The sequence below is a fragment of the Chlorocebus sabaeus genome, chromosome 6, assembly GCF_047675955.1.
Source record: "Chlorocebus sabaeus isolate Y175 chromosome 6, mChlSab1.0.hap1, whole genome shotgun sequence".
NCBI lineage: Eukaryota > Metazoa > Chordata > Mammalia > Primates > Cercopithecidae > Chlorocebus > Chlorocebus sabaeus.
Window position 1 is genome coordinate 42212438 of NC_132909.1, and position 7083 is coordinate 42219520.

The 7083-nt window shown below is 43.6% G+C and overlaps 1 pseudogene; it reads left to right on the top strand.

The window, feature by feature from the left end:
- On the top strand, positions 1-807 carry LOC140711889 (pancreatic progenitor cell differentiation and proliferation factor pseudogene; annotated as a pseudogene).
- Positions 808-7083: the final 6276 nt, after the last annotated feature.

Here is a 7083-nt window from a genome sequence, read left to right on the forward strand (position 1 = left end):
ATTACATTGTGGCGCGCGCGCGCGCGTCTCTCTCGTGGCGCGGTGTCCCGCGGTCTCCTCTGCAAATGGGCTCCGTGGCCTAGCGTCCCCGTCCCCGCCACCCGTGATCGTGCGCCGAGGCCCGCGAGGGGTTGCCGCCCAGGTCCCACCAGCCAGCAAGCCAGAGCATGGCGGCCATCCCCTCCAGCGGCTCGCTCGTGGCCACCCACGACTACTACCGGCGCCGCCTGGGTTCCACTTCCAGCAACAGCTCCTGCAGCAGTACCGAGTGCCCCGGGGAAGCCATTCCCCACCCCCCAGGTCTCCCCAAGGCTGACCCGGGTCACTGGTGGGCCAGCTTCTTTTTCGGGAAGTCCACCCTCCCGTTCATGGCCACGGTGTTGGAGTCCGCAGAGCACCCGGAACCCCCCCAGGCCTCCAGCAGCATGACCACCGGTGGCCTGGCTCGGGACGCCCGGAGGAAGCAGCCCGGCGGTCAGTCCAGCACAGCCAGCGCTGGACCCCCGTCCTGACCTGAGCGGTTACCACCAGCCCGAGGCCTGCGGAGGCGCTAGTCCACCAGAGCCCCTCCCCGCTCCCCGCCCCCCGACCCCTCCCCACCTCCCACTCCCCACCCTGTAGACCAGGCGGCTGCAGCAAGCAGACCTTCGCATCAACACAGCAGACACCAAATAGGAGTTAGGGCCCCGCTCTCTACCGCCCGGCCCTGGCACTCGCTAGCTTTCCTGACATCTGGAACTGTGCACCTGGCACCGAGCAGAAAATAAACTCCAAGCAGCCAGTAAAAAAAAAAAAAAAAAAAAAAAATTACATTGTACACAATAAATGTATATAATTTTTGTTTAATTTTTTCAAATAAGCTTTCTAAACAGAAAACACCATTCAAAATGAAAAGGAAATTTTAAAACCACAGTGCACAAAGAGAGATATGGAAAAAATTGATTTTCTTGTCAAACATGGATTTTATCTTTCTAACAATTATAGATATTTTCACATAATAGATAATACAAGCATACATTTTGTGTACTGGTAAACACAAACCCCATTCAAAATAGTGACATTTTTTCCTCCATCTCCTGTTAGCAATCCGATTGTACTTACCTGTTAAACATTAGTTTCCTAGAGAAGAAGATACTATCATTTCAAACTGCAGCAAACAAAATATTCTACAGGACATATAAATCTTGTATAAAACCTGAACTTTGAGCTATGAAATTCTGGTGGCTTTCTCAACCCAGTCACTATGACACTGAAATCTAAGACTATACCAGAAATGCTCATTCATTTTAAGGTATGTATGTTTATTTAAGGCTATTTTGCTTTAAACCAAGTGGTTATCCTCAAAATATACAGCTTCTGTTGGGGAGGATAAAAGGAGAAAAATCAAAGTTTAATCTCCAGTTCTCATGGGAAAAATCTGAAGAGCAGTTGTCCTCCTTTAAAAAAAAGTTAATAAAAAATGTTTTCATGAAAAGATAAGATCCTGCCATGTTAAGACAATTTAACCATTTTAATCTGATGCAATCATTTTCTCTAAAATAGATACTGCGTTTGCTATCCAATGGGCAGTGGTTTGGGAGAGCATTTCTGAAAGATCCTTTGGTTAGTAGCTAGGACAGAATTTACCTCAGGAACAACAATATCCACACACAGTGACCATTCCCACTATTCTTTGGACTACACAGCTTACACTAAGGTAATAAAAACACCAACTACGTTTTCAGGATGCAGTCAAGACCCCATCCAAAAAGAAAATAAAACTTACATTTTAAATTAACTTAAATGGTATGCATTAGAAGAGAGTGATTTTGCAACTGCTGGATCAATCAATCACAGTCACTTGACTGTGACTTAAGAGGAGGTTTCTAGAAGAAATTCAAAGTTTGGATGAATGCCTGAGAGTAGTCTCTTCTTACCTTAATCCACATGTTTCTAACCCATAATTATCTCAAAGTTATCACACACACACACACACACACACACACACACCACACACTTTCTTGACTTCACTGAAACCCACTGTCACCTAAGGATACTGCTTCTCCTCTCAAGCAGGGGCTGGGAGATGTTTTCCATCAAACTTGAAATATCCCAGTATCAGAACCAAGGCAGTGTCCTCCTGACTACCCAATGCCACTTGCAGACAAATAACTGCACTCCCTTTTGTAAGCTGCTCCTTTGAGTAGTTGACAATAAGAGCCTCTTCTCCCTCTAGTCCTCACTTAATCATTTGATCACTCCTTAAAGAATTTAGCACCCAACTGATCGTCTTCTTTTCACCCAACCTTACCATCATGCTAAGCAGATTTATCATCACTTGGATGCACCATCAACACCTTGACCAGCAGTTCCTTACCCTGATACCCACTGATAGTTGTCATCTTTCACCCCAAGTACCAACTTCCACAGTCATACCATGAATTTGGTCAACATTGGAAACTGCACTTCAGATAATTCTGCAATAATATGAATACCTTCACAAACACCACCACCACCTCCTTCAACTTCCCTTTCCAATGGCCTTGTTTTCGTCCCCTCATACAACATTTCTACCTATCAAGAACTGCAATCCAGTGACACTTCTACTTTCTCTACATTCATCAGCCTCCTCAGCTCTCTACACCTCTCTATCAGTACTATGTCACCTCCCTCCCCCGTGTCCACCTCCAACTCCTGGCTTAGTATTTTATCTGGCCTATTCCTATTCATCCTTACTCATACCGCTTTCTTAGATAGGGGCTATCCATACTTGTAAGCTAGATGAAGTTCTTCTGTTAAACCATCTTGTAAGTTCTTTGTGCTTTTCTTAGCTATTCTTCAAACACAACAATGATCATATTGCAATTAATGTCATTGTGGATTTGAACATGGAAGATCTCTTTTATCCTAGATTGTAAATTGGTTAAGAGCAGAGATCATGACTGTTTTACTCTCAATTACATATGTTGACTAACACCATGCCTGGAACATAGAAGGCACTCCAGAAATATATGTGGAGTCTCACACACACACACACACACACACACACATACTTATGCATACACACTCATACACTTACCCACAAAGATTTCTTCCAGTAAATGGGTATCTGTATTATGCAAGCAATGTGAAATCAAAAAGAACATCTTGGGGTTTTTTCTGCCTAACACCAAAACTAATTGCAGCCACTCTTCAAAAAAAATGCAATAACTTTATAAACAGTCACATCCTGATTCTTATGGTAGAAAGCTCTCCATTCTCTGCTGAATATTCATCTGTTGGGAGGGACACTCGCCAAGAAGCTCAGCACTTTCTGTAAAGAGAAGCAGCAAGAATAGAAGATGTGCAGAGAGGAAAGACAGTCAAAGGCAGGCTCCTGCAATGCAAAGGTGCCAGGAACAAGGGTGCAATCCCAAGATGTGCAACACAGGATGGAGGAGGGAGATCTCACTTTTATTGTAAATAGTAGAATTCTTTAAAGGTAGCTCCATTAGCAATCAGATCTCAAAGATGGTGGAAACACAAACGCCTTCTTTCTCATTAAGGCTAGGGGGCTCCAGCATAATTTCTCTGGACCAGGAAGATGGAGGAGTCTTACTTCTCTTCCCTTCCAACTCCATCCCCCACTCAATCCTAGATTGCACAAGGAAGTCAACACTACTTCCCCCAACACACTCCAAATACCTCTCTTCACAGCATTGTCAATAGATTCTCTTCATCCAATCTCGGAAGCAGTCTGGAAAAAGAAGCAGAAGAGAGAAGAAAGGGGAAAAGTTCAAAAGTACTTTAAACTCTGCCAAAAAAATCAATTAATACCAATATACACAGAGAAATGAGTGACCGAAGTCACCGCAGCAATGTATTTCCTCATAACTCCCTCAACTGGCCAGGGCCAAACCAAGGTGTGCAGAGTTGTATGTCCTACTCCGAAGCCCTACAAGTCATAGGACACATTCACCCCAGAGCCAGTGTATCCTATTTCTTTGAGATCTCAGTTCCATCCCTGTAGTGGTATCAAAGTACCCTCCATTTACATATAGTGCTCTCTTTGAAAGGAGCCATGATAGACTTTAATTCAAATTTACAAATAGAAAAACTGAGTCCAAAGAACTATACAATTAGCATAAATACTGGGACTACACACTGCCACATAATGAAACAGACAGCATTAAAATATATAATTAAGTATAACACTTATACACTAATATAGGTCAAACAGCTGAATGATTTAAAGGAGTTTTGTTTTGTTTTGTTTTAATCAACTAGGTACTTCTTAATGCAGTCACTGTGGCATGATACAAACAAAATCAAACTACAACACATCTTAGAAACAACAAATACTACTGCTGCTCACGTAGCAAGGAAAGTTACAAGTAAATCTCCCAATATCTCAGGTGTAAAGAATGGTTCTAACAATGTCTATTTGTATTAAATCAAATCACCAGACTAAGGCATCGATTTTGTACCGTTTACTCAGAGCAACAGACAAAAAGACAGGACTTTGGGTTTGTTTATATAAACATTCTTCTACAGGTAGTCAGAGGAGGAAGGAGTACAATGGAATTTGATGGTGGATGAATCTGCACAAAAAGGAGACTAAAAAGAAAGGTTTTTGTGACCCAACACTCATGGTTTACTTTTTAAAGTTGTGAGGAAAAGAAATGGCAAAGCTTTCTATTTCTGTAAGTCTTTGTTCTAAAGAATTGAATCAAAAATAACAATACCTAATCATCTCTAAATTACTTCAACTAAAAACACCACTAAAGACCTTAAAAATTTTTTTTTTTAAAGAATTCATTTTTCTTCCTTGGCCCTGAAAACGATGGTTTAAAAATAGCTTGATTTGCATCTTATTCTTTTACTGCCTTTCTACAAATACATTTTGAAATGCTGACTTACGGGAAAGCTGTTGCCTGCTTAGCTTTCATCATGCATGAGATCGCACTACTTCGCTCACCTGGAACTGTGGAGTTCTCTGTTCCCAGCAATGTGAAAGACCGTCCAACAAGGAGCATCCTTGCTAAATGGTATGTTTAAAGTATGTATAGCTACACATATTTTCAAATGCATAACTGATTTCTCAAGAGAGAAGGGAACTCATGCCAGAAGCAAGGAAAAGATTGAAAGGCAGGCCTGGAAACAGAGCTGGCCCAGTAGCAGCTCCAAATATGGCAAAATGCTAGTGTTGTTTAAGACTCCAATACAACATCCCTGATGATGAAACAGGAGAAGTTCCCTTGCCCCCTCGCAGGGTGTGCAACAGCAGGAGGGGCTCGCTTCTTCTGTGCCCCACTGCTCAAACCTCTAGAGGAGCAAGCAGACGGCTGGGTTGTGGGGTTCTAACCCAGTGTCTAGGGGTGAACGATTGCGGCGGAAGCCCCAGTGGACGTGTGTTACAGGGTGCTCTTTTAGTTTTGCCATCTGTAGGAGACTTGTGTTAGTCAGCTCAATTAGACCCCTGGCTTATCTCAAGGACAGAGGCCTTTCTGTATCCTAAGGTCCTTGCCTTGTTGTACCAGAAGAATCAGATCACACGTGAGCTTGGAGAATGAGAGCAAGGTTTTATTGAGTGGAAGTAGCTCTCAGCAGACAGGGGAGGCAGAAGGGAGATGGAGTGGGAAGGTGTGTTTCCTGGAGTCAGGCCACTTAGCGGCCTGGATCTCCTCCAACTGCCCAGCCGAACTCCATGTCCTTCTGCCAGTCGGTGGCCTGCCAGGGTCTGCCCGTGCCTGTCGACGTGCTCTTCTTGATGTCCTCTGGATGTCCAGCCCCTTGTGTGACTGCCCACTAGGGTTTCGGGGTTTTCATAGGCACGGGATGGGGGCCTGGCGGGCCAGGGTGGTCTTGGGAAAAGCAACATTTGGACGCAAAGGCAGGAGTGCCTGCCCTCACCCAGGTCTGTGGGCACAGGCTCCAGGGTGGAGCCCTGGCCAGAGACCTGCCTTTCTCCTCCCAGCACTTCCCTGCCCCCCTCCCTTATCAATAACATCTGCATTTGTGGCTGGGTAACCAGGGTATTCTTCATATAGCTGCAAGCGTCTGGCCAATATATTGATAGGGTTTGGATCTGTGTCCAGGCCCAAATCTCACATTGAACTGTAATCCCAGTGTTGGGGATAGGGTCTGGTGAGAGGTGATCGGATCATGGGGAAGGATTTCTCATGAATGGTTTAGGACCATTCCTTTGGTGCTGTCGGCAAGACATTAAGTGAATTCTCAAGAAAGAGTTCCGGTTGTTTAAAAGTGTGTGGCACCTCGGTCGCTCTCTCTCTTTCTCCTGCTTCAGTCACACGAGGTGCCTGCTCCCATTTCACCTTCCACCATAAGTCAAAGTTCCCTGAGGTCTCCACAGAAGTAGACGAAGTGGACCCAACATGCTTCCTGTACAGCCTGCAGAACCGTGAGCCAATCAAACAGCCTTTCTTATAAATTCCACAGTCTCAGGTATTTCTTTATAGCAGTGCAAGAACAGCCTAATTGATACATTATGTCTTCAAGTGGGGGTGAAGACATGCTGAACATTTACTTCTTGAAATATCCATTACATGATAGTCAGGGCGTTGTATGTTGAAAGCATGTATGTGTATAGCTTACATTATTAAAAATTATTGCTTTAGAATAGAAAAAGGAAGAGTGATAAAATATTAGGCTGAACCATATGAAACTGCTGATATTTTATAGTATTTAGGCAACAAAATTCTCAAATGAGAGCTTTGGGTCCAATAAGTTTGCTTTGCCCAAGGCAACTTGCCTCACTAGTGTTATTCAGGGTTAAGCCATGTCCGAGACCATCAGATGTTTTGCACCTCCAAGCATGACCACTCCATGCTATATGATGCTAAGACAGTCTCTATAACTTTCTCTACTTTAAGTTATATAAGTCCCCTTTCTGTTACTCAACCTTTGTGGGTGCCAGGTCCCTGAAAGGAAGCTATAGGAGCAGGTAAAACTTCTTTCCATATTTATTTGTGTGGAATTTTTACTTTTCAACTATATACCAGATGTAAGGAAGTGTTCTTGCTCAAGGGCCATCTGTCATTGCAGAGGTAGGATAGATACACATAATGACAGAGTAGAAAAAAATAAATACAGTGACCCAAGTTT